This window comes from Cyprinus carpio, chromosome A20 (genome assembly GCF_018340385.1).
Source record: "Cyprinus carpio isolate SPL01 chromosome A20, ASM1834038v1, whole genome shotgun sequence".
NCBI classification, from domain to species: Eukaryota; Metazoa; Chordata; class Actinopteri; order Cypriniformes; family Cyprinidae; genus Cyprinus; species Cyprinus carpio.
In genome coordinates this window covers 17,046,276-17,059,391 of record NC_056591.1, presented here as the reverse complement: position 1 = coordinate 17,059,391, position 13,116 = coordinate 17,046,276, and the positions used below count along the sequence as shown (strand labels likewise).

Here is a 13,116-nt window from a genome sequence, read left to right as displayed (position 1 = left end):
AGACAGACTGATTATAGATGGATTGGTGTGTGAGCAATGCAAATAAAAATCACATAGTCTTGTTTTCCATTAAAAACATTTAAAAAATAAACTAAATTCAACATTATTATCTTAAAAATATTTTATGCAATTTATTATGCATATTAATGTAATATAATTAACATGTATATGCACATTAATATATATTATGAATATATGTTATGCAGTTTTGTTTCAAGTACATTTTCTCTGCTTTAAATGTAAATGTGATGTTCTACTGGAAACCAGGCAAAATGCTGATTAAGAACATGTAAATCTCACTGAGTGTGCTTTAACATACGTTCAGATGTTTCAGTCATTGATTATGTGCTTTGAGGGCTAAAGGCCACACATCTATAAAAACTGACGTGTGCTAGCCCTGACTAATTACTTAAATGAACTGAAATCTATAAGCATTTTTAAATGCCATTAGCTTAAGATACGGTGCAGTGAACATAGATGATTAGATGCGCCATAGGGTAAATAACATGAAAGTGTTCAATAGCAAACCACCATTTGCATTTGTTCATAGAGGACTCACTCATTTAAAGGCTCACTCGTTGCATCTGAAGTATAATATGGAGTGCTTGTTGAAGTATACTGTATATATAAGTATTTTGGTTGAATTGAAGGATTGAAGAGCTTCTGTTTGGTGAGAGAGAGGTCAGAAGTAAAGTATGTACAGTGTCTGTGTTAACAGGAGCTGTGAGAAAAGCATAGTGGGTAATTTAAATATCAATCAGTGCCTCAGTGTTGGTCGTGTTGAATGGACACACACACACATGCATGCACACCAACACTATAATTGGAGCCCCAACAAAAGACTATTGTTACTGAAAATTGTGTTTGCTATTTGTGATGTTTAATGTGATATTTCACCCTGAATTTCATTCTGCAACTCCAAAGAATAATGCCTACCAATTATTTGATGACAGTGATTTGTTGCCCTTTAAGTTGATTTTTGTAAATATCATGATTTTGCATGGTGGTCACATTTAAATGTATGATGCATCAAATGTATTTGATGTTTCATGCTCCATTTAACATGTTTCACCATTTTAAAATCCTTTCTCTAGAATTCTAATGATTGGAATTTAAACCCAAAATTAGAGCATAAAATCATTTTAAGGCTGGAATACACTAAAATACACTTTTCTGACTATGAATCTATCTAGTGGGAGGATATCAAACGTGTTTGATATTTTGAGCTGATTTTAGAACACACATGGTTTTCATTTCACGAGTTTGCCTGCCCATCCAGTCCTAATGGTTAATGGTAAACAAACTTGTCTTGCTGTTGTCGAATGTATTTTATGTGTATTGTTTGTGTCTTTGTACATATGTCTGAAAACCATTAAGGAATGAGGCAGATAAATGTGGACTGATTTGTTTTTATGGAACATTTCTTGCAGAGCCTTGACCTTCAACTGAAAGCATTGTGACCGTCTCCACATTACGACATGCTTCCCTACAGTCACATTATTACAGGGTGCAGTGTTTAAAATAATCACTCAGGCAGACATGAAACAAACATAATGTAGTCAGCGGGGAGCCAGTGACTTCTGTCTGCCTCTCTAAATCAAGATTAATGGGCTTGTGAATGCTACATTAATAGGCTGTCACTTGAGGATAAATCTACAAGAGCATGATGATTATCCCGGTTTTACTTAATTTCCTCATTACAGGTGTTTGTGTTGTACTAAAGATGGGTTAGAGCAGGATGCAGTTTGAAAAAGCCAGACTTTAGCTGAAAAAAAAAAAAAAATACTCTTTGTTATTGTCCTCTTGGATTATTGACAAACTATTTTCTTGTTTGACACTATAAAGCTGCTTTGACACAATCCATATTTTATAAAGCACTATATAAAGAAAAGAAAAGAAAAGAAAAGATAAGAAAAGAAAAGAAAAAAAGAAAATATTCCTGTGAAGATAAAGCTGAATTTTCAGTCCAGTCCAGTGTCACATGATCTATCAAAAACCATTCTAATATGCTGATTTGGAGTTCAAGAAAAATTTCTTATTATCATTGTTGAAAACAGCTTTGCTGCTTTTTGTGGAAACATTCAAGGAGGCAGGAACCGGTGAACATTCAAACATAATTTAATAATAAAATAAACAAACACAAAATAGCGCGACAGCCCCTCACGGATGACAGCCACGCAAAAAAAGAACCAAAACACAAAATAAAGTCCAGGCCTGGTCCTCTCCCTTCCAACACTGTCATCACTCCTCCTTTTATCCTTGCGGAGCTCCTCCGTGGGACTCGAGACCAGTGAGTGGTGCAAGTATCGTGCATTATCATTAACTCCACCGGCCTCGCTCCGTTCCCACAGCTCTCGGCCCCACCCCACTGGTCACAAATACAAAAAATAAATAAATATGTATATAAATAAAATACAAAATACCAACAAAAAAATAACTTGCTGAACCCAAAGTTTTGAAAAGTAGTGTACTGGTTTTGTGTGATATCTATTATATTTTGTACTTCTTTTGAAGATGCATTCATACTTTGGCTTGGATTACACATTTTTAATGCAACGTGTTCTGAAATGCATTTGACCTTTGTAAATTGGAATGATGACTGGAAGATAGTGGTTCACTGGATTTCCTTATGGCCAAAAAACAAGGTGTGTGTGTGCGTGTGTGTGTGTGTGTGTGTGTGTGTGTGTGTGTGTGTGTCCACAGGGGCTCAGAAAAACAAGCTCTGACATACACACAAACAAACACTGTTTCTATGATTAGGAAATTTTTTTTTGTTGTTTGTTGTTGTTGTGTCTGTTTATGAAGAGAAATAGATAAACTCTCATGAAAGTTGTGTTTTTTTATACAGCATACAGTCACTTATGCTGTCACTTTTGAACAACTTAAAACCATATTTTGTTAGGAAAACAAAAGAAAATACATTCTCTTTGCATATCTGAATCCACTGCTTTTCCTGGGCAACTATAATAAGGCCACAGTTATGATGGGTAATATCCTTGTACATTAAGAATTGCTGACACAATGCATTGTGTGAGTCGTAGGCCATAGACTACACTTGATTTAAATGAAGTGCTTCTGAAATACAGTCTCATTTCACTGTCAGCCTAATTGTTTTACCACTCACAGGGCTGTCATTTTTTGGGCCACTGAGTTGCTTGAGGCTTTATTATAAAACGTTTTCAAAATGAATTTTCATTAATTAGGAGAGAAACCCAACATGAACACACCCTCATGCCTTTATATGGTGAGGGGGAACATAATTCTATTTGGTATTGTTTTCTTTTTTATTTTCTTAACCTAAGGCTTACCTTACCATTCATTTTTTTTCACCCTGAAAGAGGCTTTAGCCCCATCTCGTTTTAATGTCATGTCATCCATCATCATGCTGGCTAGTGGTGTGTGCGTGCACCAGAGTCCAGTCTTTTAGGCCAGTTTATCCCGTCCATCTGTAATTAAAATCACTCATGGAGAACAGCCCACCGCTGAACAACGGCATCTATATTTTATTACACGCACACACACAACACCTACAATTACAGGCTGAGCTACTCTTCACACACACACACATTCCCACACTCATTTGATGGAATTTATTTTTATCATCCAACTCAAAATTGGGTTTTGACAAAACTGTCACGTTCAAGGACCTAGATAAGATTGATGAATGTGTGTGTGTGTGTGTGTGTGTGTGTGTGTGTGTGTGTGTGTGTTTGCTCATACTGTAGCTCTGATTTCTTTAAGGTGGAGTCATAAAATCTGGAATCACTTTTATTCTTTTTCTCTTTCTGTCTTTCTAAGATTTTTGACCTTTTACTTTTTTTCAAATTAAAAGGTCACTGAGTTTATAGTAAGAAAGTGATATACAGTTTTGAAACCCCGTACCCAGGCAAGACCCTCCATCTTTCATTGGTCGGCTAAACAGATAGCCCAGACCCAAAAGCAGCACAACATTGGTGAAGCCATTATTGTTGTGTTGGTTTGGTGGTGTTGCTCAAACACATGATTTGATACAAGATCATGATTGGTTTATTTATAATTGTCTCTGTATATTAAGTTAGTAGAAAATGCAGTACTGTTCAGAGGGTTGAGGTTTTTAATGTTATGCTCACCAAGGCTGCATTTACATGATTAAAAATACAGTAAAACAGTAATATTGCAAAAAAATATTTTTAGAATTAAAAATAACTGCTTTCTATTTGAATATATTTTAAAATCTAATTTATTCCTGTGATGGCAAAGCTGAATTTTCAGCAGCCATTACTCCAGACTTCAGTCTCATGTGATCCTTCAATAATAATAAAATGCTAATTTTGTGCCTGAGAAACGTTTCTTATTATTAAGGTTCAAAAGAACAGGATTATTTGAAAAAGGAAACTTTATCATAATGTCTTTACTGCCTTTTTTGATCAATTTAATGCATAAAAGTATTAATTTCTTTATAAAAATTTTTTTTTAAAAAAACATTGTGACCCCAAACTTTTGAACAGTAGAATATTTTCATATAAAAAATGCACTCCAGCTTCAAAATGGTTTCAGTCTCATATTCATTCTTTTCTACAACTGACAGATTCAAAGTATAACTGTCACAAACTCCTGCTTATAGAGTATGTCATCTGGACGTCTTTAGCATACTATTTTGACTGTACTATGGTTTAGGGTGATCTTATTCTTGCATTCTAAAGTATATTGGCCAGTTAATACAATTGGGGTTCACCCAGACACTTTAAGTTTAAGTTTAACTCATATGTTCTCTCTCTTCCTCCGGCTGCCTCCAGTCTGACTGATAGACCATTCACACTCATCCTCAAGAGAGTCTCTCTCTCTAAACATCTCTAAAGCATCGCTCACTTCATTCCAGTCTTTTATTCTTCCCCTGACTCTCACCCTTTACTGCACAATTCTTCCTATATCCATCGTCTCATCCCTCTAGAGATCTCCCCTGTCGGCCTGCTTCTGGTAATCACAGACAGGTAAAGACAGATGACAATACTTCTTCCGCAGTCTCTCTCACTTTATCTCATATTATCTTGCTCTGTCTCTAACGCTGTCTGAGATCAAAGAGGCTGAAGCATTCAGTTCAACCCCACAGAGTTCATCACATGGGTAGCTGACACAGTACAAGGTCATTTAACATTTATAAGTATTATATTTTATGTACTCTTAAAGGGATACTCCACCCCAAAATGAAATTTTTTTCATTAATCGCTCACCCCCATGTCGTTCCAAACCCGTAAAACCTTTGTTCACCTTCGGAACACAATTTAAGATATTTTGGATGAAAACCGGGAGGCCTGTTACTGTCCCATAAGATGAGAAGTAAATAACAGTGTCAAGGTCCATAAAAGGTATGAAAGTCGTCGTCAGAATACTCCATCTGCCATCAGATGTGCGATCTGGGTTATATGAAGTGACGGGAACACTTTTTGTAAGCGAAGAAAACAAAAATAATGACTTTATTCAACAATTCCTTTGTCAACAGTCTCCTCTTTGTCACTCCATATCACCATATGCTGCATATGCTCTTCTGTATCATTCGCGCCACAAGGATGCGCTGAAACAAAACATATTAACCTTTTATCACAAATAAAACACACCAACCATACAGCGCAGCTGCAGAAAAAAAACTTTTTGATACTGGTGTGAAACAAATTACATTTTAAAAGTATTAGTGTTCTGTTTTCCTTGTTTCTTTGTTTTTTCCAAGTATTGTTCACCCAAAAATAAAAATTCTGTTTTAACAAACCTGTATGACTTTTTTTTTCTTTTGAAGATATTTTGAGAAATGTCTCGGTGACCTTTTTTATCCATGCAACGAAAGTCAGTGGTAACCAAAGCTGTTTGGTTTCAAGCATTCTTCAAATATTTTCTCTTCTGTTTCACAAAACAACATGAGGGTGAATAAATGATGACAAAAGGGTCATTTTTGGGTGAACTGTCACTTTAAATACTGTGTGCCTAAATTACAAAAGACATTGTACAACATTGCACCGAAAATCTTTGTTAGTCCAATACCCTGTTCCTTAGAACCGTGCATTAAACATCAAACTGATCTTCTGATTATCTGTGATTGTGTCACTTTCACGCAGCACTTTTGTGTGATCAAACTAATTGCTCTTCACTGGATGCTTGTCACGTCATGCCTAAAAAGGTTACATTGTAAGGATGGCTGAAATATCAGCAGCAGGAAATTGATTTGTAATTGATTGGTATGTGTTCAGTTAAATTTGCAAAAGAATTTGTTCATTTCATTTATCATTATTTACAAGAATTTGGTACACAAATGATCCATAAACTCTGTCATCAGCATGCATATGTTTATGTAATGTATTCACTTGATAATATATGACAGTGCAGTAAGAAGCAGCTTTAGGAAATGTCTGAGTACTGGTTTGATGTCATGATCAGAGTGATATTAGGATTAGGATGCATGTGTTGAGTTATTCATTTCGCTTAGTGTCCTGATTTTCATAATACTCTGCTGCCACCTAGTGCTACATCTCTCTTTCGCTTTCCTTCTTTCAGTCATCAGCACCACTCCTGGTGTCAGGCACAAAAGCCAATCAGTGCTTGTCATTAAAGAGAGATCGTACGAGTGGAGAGGACTGTGTTGGTTCGGTCAGGGAACTCACACATGCATACATTAACATCAGTGTTTACATATCCCTCACATAGACACTTAGGTACACACTGGAAAATGAACACAATTACCATACACACATGCACACAGTTTGTCAGACCTAACCTAGTCACAGTCTTCTGATCAAACACACACACACACACATTTACATATAAATTGCATTAAATAGGACAGAAACTTGTTTAAATTTGATGAGCGCTTTTGTTCAAATAAGGACTGGAAGCACAGGGGTGTTGAATGAATACACTTTGAGCTTCAACGTGTATGTGTGTGCAACCTTAGCAATAGTTTGGAGACGTTTGATAACAGACTTATGTAATTTTCATTTATAAGAATTTTTTTTTTTCAAGTTTGTAGGGTTAAACAATAGAATGATTTTTTTTTGTGCCTGCATGTGCACTAAAATAGCCATCATTTTCACTGGTCATATAGTATTGCATGTCATTGTATGATCTGTATTCATGTGCTTCTATATCTAATCAGTGTTATTTAGCACCATGACAGATATTTAGTTTGGATTGATTTGATTGGACTAGCTTATTGTGACCACTCGGGCTGTACATTGTCCAACTTCTAGTTCAACAGCACTAAAAATCAGGTTAGATGCTGATGTCAGTATTGTTTTTGTTGGAGATATTTGGATCTGTAGACATAGAGGAGCCAGAATTGACTGGAGAGCATCTTAATACCAGACTGGAACATAGGTTTAAATCTAAACTAGAGCACAGAAATGCTATTATTACCCATAATTCATGGGATGACTCTCAGCATTCCTTGAAAGAGCAAATTTTTCTCTTGGCTCGATTACTCAAAACCGCTGTTCTCTTTCCCTGCAATTACACAAAACATTTACTTTTTTCTTACTGTTTCATTGGAGCTTCTTCAAATCATCCAGGAGAAGCAAATGTGCTTCAGTAAAAAGAAGAGAAGATGTGATTGAAGTACTTTTACAAATACACTCATTCTGTCAATTGGGCCATTATTGGAACATTTCACCTCACTTTGTACATTTTATGTTGTTTCCTAAATGGCAGTTTCCTAAATAGACAGTTATTTTCTCATATTATCTGAAATTCTTGAAATACCCACCAATCAGCTGTCTGGTCTATTTGACCCTCAACAAGACATATTGTTCATACAGACATATTCTCAGGTCCCTCCTTCAATGCAAGTCTATTGCATTTGTCAACTTGTTAACACATCTGCCAGAGAACATTGTATGTCTATTTGTTCAGAAAATTCAACTACATGATTTGAATGTCTAATAGTAACACTTAGAGATTTTGAAAAATCCCTATTCTTACATATGAGCAATAGTAATAGTTATACATACCTTACTACTAATTATGGGGAGTGAAATAGCTTGATTTTCCCTTTTTTAATGTTTATTTATTTATTTCCCTCTTTTACTCCTTTTTATTGAATAGACTGTACTCTGACTCACTCCAGCAACTGCTGGTTTTCCAGCATGAAATATCATAGTTTCCTTCACTCTTCCCCTTCTCTGTATGTGGGTCATGTATACATGAGAGTTCTTCAGTGAGAAAGAGAAAGAAAGTGTGTGTGTGTGTGTGTGTGTGTGTGTGTGTGTGTGTGTGTGTGTGTGTGTATGTGTGTGTGTGTGTGTGTGTATGCCTTTGGGCTGTGTTCTAAAGTTTGAGGGAGGATGCTGGCAGTGGTTAACAGTAACAGGAAACGCCAGTCATCCCACTGGAGCCAATCAGCAAAGAGCCCAACTGAACCCATTTACTCTCCACTTCAGCCAGAGATTTTTCGCTGCTCCACTCTCTCCACTGGGACCACAGCTGTGGTCTATATGTGTGTGTGTGTGTGTGTGTGTGTGTGTGTGTGTGTGTGTGTGTGTGTGTGTGTGTGTGTGTGTGTGTGTGTGTGTGTGTGCATATTTATCGTCACTTTAAGATGCATTGCGGCTGAAAACTGTGTTGTGTGTAGAACATGTTGATGTTTATAACCTGAGATGATGATTCTGTGGGGATTTATGTATAGTTATCCTGATTTCAGCTCCCCTCTCCTTCCATGCATTGTTCTAATTCCCCATCGTCCTGAGAGAGAGAGAGAGAGAGAAAGCAGGCGTGGAAGAAGCTGTACTGAGAGAGGAGGGAACTTGGAAAAGAGGAGGGAAGTTTAGAGAGCAATAGAACAGAAAAAGAAATAAAGAAAGACAAAGAAAGAAGGAGGGGGACCTGTCTATTCTGAGTGACATTAAAGCACCGATCTCTATTATAGCGGTGAGTCCTTCTTAAACTCCAGTGGAAACTTTTATAGCCTGTAATTGTGTTGAATATTAATGTTTGAATATTCTCAAGGGATTCACTCAAAGTAAAGTTGTAGCACTCTGGCAGATATAATAATAGGCTGCTAACATACATAGTTTGGGAAATGATAAAGAGTCATAGAAAGTTTGAGAGATTTGCTCTCGCATGTCATGCAGTGTATTTCAGTTTGTTAGCATTTTGTCTAAGTGGATATTGTACTGAGTGCAGTACAAAATGATATTGTTTAGTGATGTAGTGATCTCTTTCTCTCATTAGCCTGTGGCTGCTCTTTTAAACAGTATCTGTGTCATGTTGTCAACTACCACAGAAAATTTCAATGTATATTCTTCAGTTGAAAAAAATTAAAATAAATCAACAAAAAAAGTAATGCTGACAGTTACGTTACATGTACAGTGGAAGTCTATGGGGGAATTAATATATATATATATATTAAGTTATAATATTTCATAACATATGTTGTAATAATATTTCACAATATTATTGTATTTGCAGTATTTTTGATTAAATAAAGGCAGCCTTGGTGAGCATTAGATATTTATTTAAAAACATTAAAAAATCTTCCCAACCCCCAAACTTTTGAACAGTACTGTATGAATGAAAGAGAAAGAATGAGATATATGGATGTTTGTCAGGCAAGACAAACTTCTCAGGCTTCTCCTACCTTTTTAATCATATTTAGTGCAAGTTTATCCGGAATTGATGATTTTGTTCTCTTTGACTCATTGGATGGAAACAGTGCTTTATTCACAAATGTTTTATGTGTTTTTTGTGTAAAAGTTAAATTCGCAACTTTGGACGGAAGCAGAGCTATTGAGTGTAGACGTAAGCACCCTACAAATGTGAATCTGATTTGCACTGTTGACACCCAGCAACATCTAGCAGAAGCAAAGGCACAGGAATGGACACAATGAAGTTGTGAGACACCCACTCATGTATAGCCACACACGATAACCCAGCAGTTTGGATTCAAACAGGAAAGGAAGTTAGACAATGAGTTATGTTTGTGCTGTGATGACAGCTTTTGCACTGACAATGAAATTTCACTAACAAGCATTCAGACACACATATACACATATACAAAGCCCCTTGTGTTTGACTTCCTGTCTGGAAGACGTCCAACAGCATCTGGATCAATTCAGGATGAAAATAGAAAGGAGAGACTTAAGGAGGGAGAGAGGAATCAAATAATTTGCAAAAATTAGACACACTCCACAAACTACGAGTTGAGAGAAAGAGAAAATGACAGTGATTTGTCTCAACCGCTGGTAGTTTCATCAGTGAAATAACCATAACTGGCATCCCGTCCTGATCTGAGTTTTGTTGCCATGACAATTGTAGCCAGTACCTGCTCGCCGGCTGTTCCCTGCTATGGTCTATTGTGAAGTCTCCTCTTTTGAATATGTTGGGATTTATTGTTCTGTATGCAGGGACATGTGCACATGGCCTAAGGGAGAAGCACATCTGTGTTTGCATTACTGATTACCTGTACCTGTGTCTTCAGAGCCGTCGTAATACACACAGACAGCCTGTTCTCTGCCATGTGCATGGATGTTTATTAGTGGGCTTTGCTAAAGCAAGCATCACTATTATTATTTCCTATACTTACGGTTAGGGATTTGGACTAACCTCTAATCCTATGTATTGCAATTTAGTCCGGAACTCGTCCCACAATGTTTCTGACATAAAAGATACCTCAAATCTTGTGGCTTGTTGAGAAGAGGTGTGCTATTACTTTTCTAAATCATCCGACTTACAATTTTTTCCACAACAGCTCCAGCAAAAAACTTTGAAGTAGAGATCTAAGCCTTATATAGACCCAAAAATACTTTGGGGCTGCACTCTTCTTGGGCAAGAAACCACATAGCAACTACCCAGAACACCCTAGCAACCACATAGCAACCTGCTAACAGCTACTTTTGCTGACTCTTGCATGGGTTTCCAACATTTCTGTAGTTATTTTCATAAATTTAGTCGGAAATTACACATTGTAGATATTGTGTTTTAACCCAAACATCACCCCGATGATGTAATTTCCAATAATACAGGAGTGTGTCGCAGACAGCATATAATCAAGCCTCCCATCCTCCTCTGCTGTAGACATAACTTATTTTAGGGATGGTATTTTTGGGTAAAGTGTGTGTGTTTATGTATCTACTTGCACGTATTTTGGGCAAGTTTTACCCAAAAGTGAGCTTAACCTGACAAAATTTCCCAAAACCTCCTTTTTAAAAAGTTTTTTTTTTTGGCAAATTAATACTTCTGTTCAGCAAGGATGCATTAAATTGATCAAATGTGGCAATTGCATTTTAACTAATTTTAAAATAGAAAATAGCTATTTTAATTTGTAATATTATGTCAGATATTTTCTATATTATGTTACTGTTTTTTACTGTATTATTCATCAAACATATGCAGCCTTGGTGAACATAAACAGCTTTTCAAAAACAAAAATTCTTCCCGACCTCAAACGTTTGAGTGGAGTGGAGTATGTATATGAATATATGTTTGCTTTTGCTTCTTCTCAAAAATGTTTTGTAGGGATTACAGTTTAAAGGGGTAATTATAGACTTTTGATTAATTTAATATTAAGATTAAACATTATGGTATGTCCCTATGTAAATATCTTAGTAAATGTGTTTGTGGAGAGAGAATCGAGATTGAGTGTGTTTCTTGAGTGCTCAGTGGGAGAGAGAAGCTTTCGTTTGCTGAATGAGGTTTCAAAACTGTGTCATACTCCAGATGTGTGGTGACCTCATCCAAACCAAAGGCTTAAAAAAAAAAATGAAACAGCAGTGAACCACATTATCTTAGAAATGTCCTAGTGTGTCTATGTTGCAGGGATTCTTTGGTGACATATTTGTGATAGTTATCTGCACTTTAGTACAGTGAGAGTATCTTCTGGAGTGTGTCATTGGACTGTAAGCCAGTCATATCACTTCATTCCACATCAGTGATGTACATGGGTGTTTCTGTTCTGTAGCGGTGGCACACCACAGAGCCATGAAATTGTGCATGTAAGGGTGTGTATGTGTGACTTCATGCAATGTGTGTACATACAATAACTTATGTGTTGTTTTTGAATGAGAGACAGGACTGGCTTTTGTTTTATTCACTGACAGAAATGCTGTTCAGTAATGAGCTCATGCCACAGTAGTGTCATGTAGTGGCAGTCAAGCACACAGGCCTGTACCAGTACTTCAACACACACACACAGTTTCATCATGCACAAACTGTGGGGGTGGACAGAATAAAATATGTTGTGCTAGGTTATCTAACTTCATTTCAACAGATTTGGTGATAAAAGTACAATGAGGACACAGCATTTGTCAGTTCAGCGGTTACAGTTTACTGAGTGTGTGTGTGTGTGTGTGTGTGTGTGTGTATATATATATAGCATAACAATACTTGGACTATCTGATATCAGAATAGGCTATTTGTTTGCATATGTTTGATACTTTATATTGTTTAAAAATGTATGTGGATTGTGGATAAAGAGAGCAATGTCTATGGTGTTATGTGAGATGCCACTATTCCCTAAATACTTAAAATGTGGAGACCAAATATACCACCATAACAAATTTCTCATATTTGTCATAATATCATTATATTCTATGGGTTTAATGAATTTGCAGACATTGTAGTTACTGTCATATAACTGTAATTGCAATGTCTTACAGGAGAGTGCCACTGAATGTGTAGCTAATATGAATGAAAAAAACTAAAATCAGAACTGAAAACAAACATTGGATGAAAAAATAAACTCCCAATAAATGTCCAAACAGCGATTCTGTCACGCCATTTATTGTGCATCATTTACATTTTGCATTTGATGTTGATTTAATAGGAAACATTATAATTGTTACTTATTATTGGCATCATTGTACAAATTGAGAATGCCATAATGTCAGGTTCATATTGTTAGCAGATGTTTAATTCTTCAGCTCTGATTCTGGACTCATTTAATTCTTTTCCACACTCTGTGTTTGCATATGTGTTTGTGAGTATATGCACATCACTGCTGTGTCTGGTTTATATCTGGTCTGGTCTGGTCTGGTCTGGCCTGGTTTGCTTTCTAAATGGTCCGTGCTTAATCTCAGTGATGCCAACAGAGACCGCCCTGCCTGCCTGCCTGCCACATTTTCTGACAGTCCTGCCATTTATCTAGCTGTCTGTCTGTCTGTC

At 36.4% G+C, this 13,116-nt stretch overlaps 1 protein-coding gene across 7 annotated transcripts in view; it reads left to right on the top strand.

Moving 5' to 3' along the window:
* Nucleotides 1–13,116, top strand: part of LOC109112923 (SAM and SH3 domain-containing protein 1-like) — a 212,756-nt gene that overhangs the window by 141,608 nt on the left and 58,032 nt on the right. Inside the window, exon 1 of one of the 7 annotated variants that reach the window (XM_042777882.1) lies at nucleotides 8,780–8,886. The exons of the other annotated variants lie outside the window; for them this stretch is intronic. The gene's annotated coding sequence lies outside the window, so the exon portion shown is untranslated. Of the gene's footprint in view, nucleotides 1–8,779; nucleotides 8,887–13,116 lie in introns of those variants that run through there. 7 annotated transcript variants of the gene reach the window in all.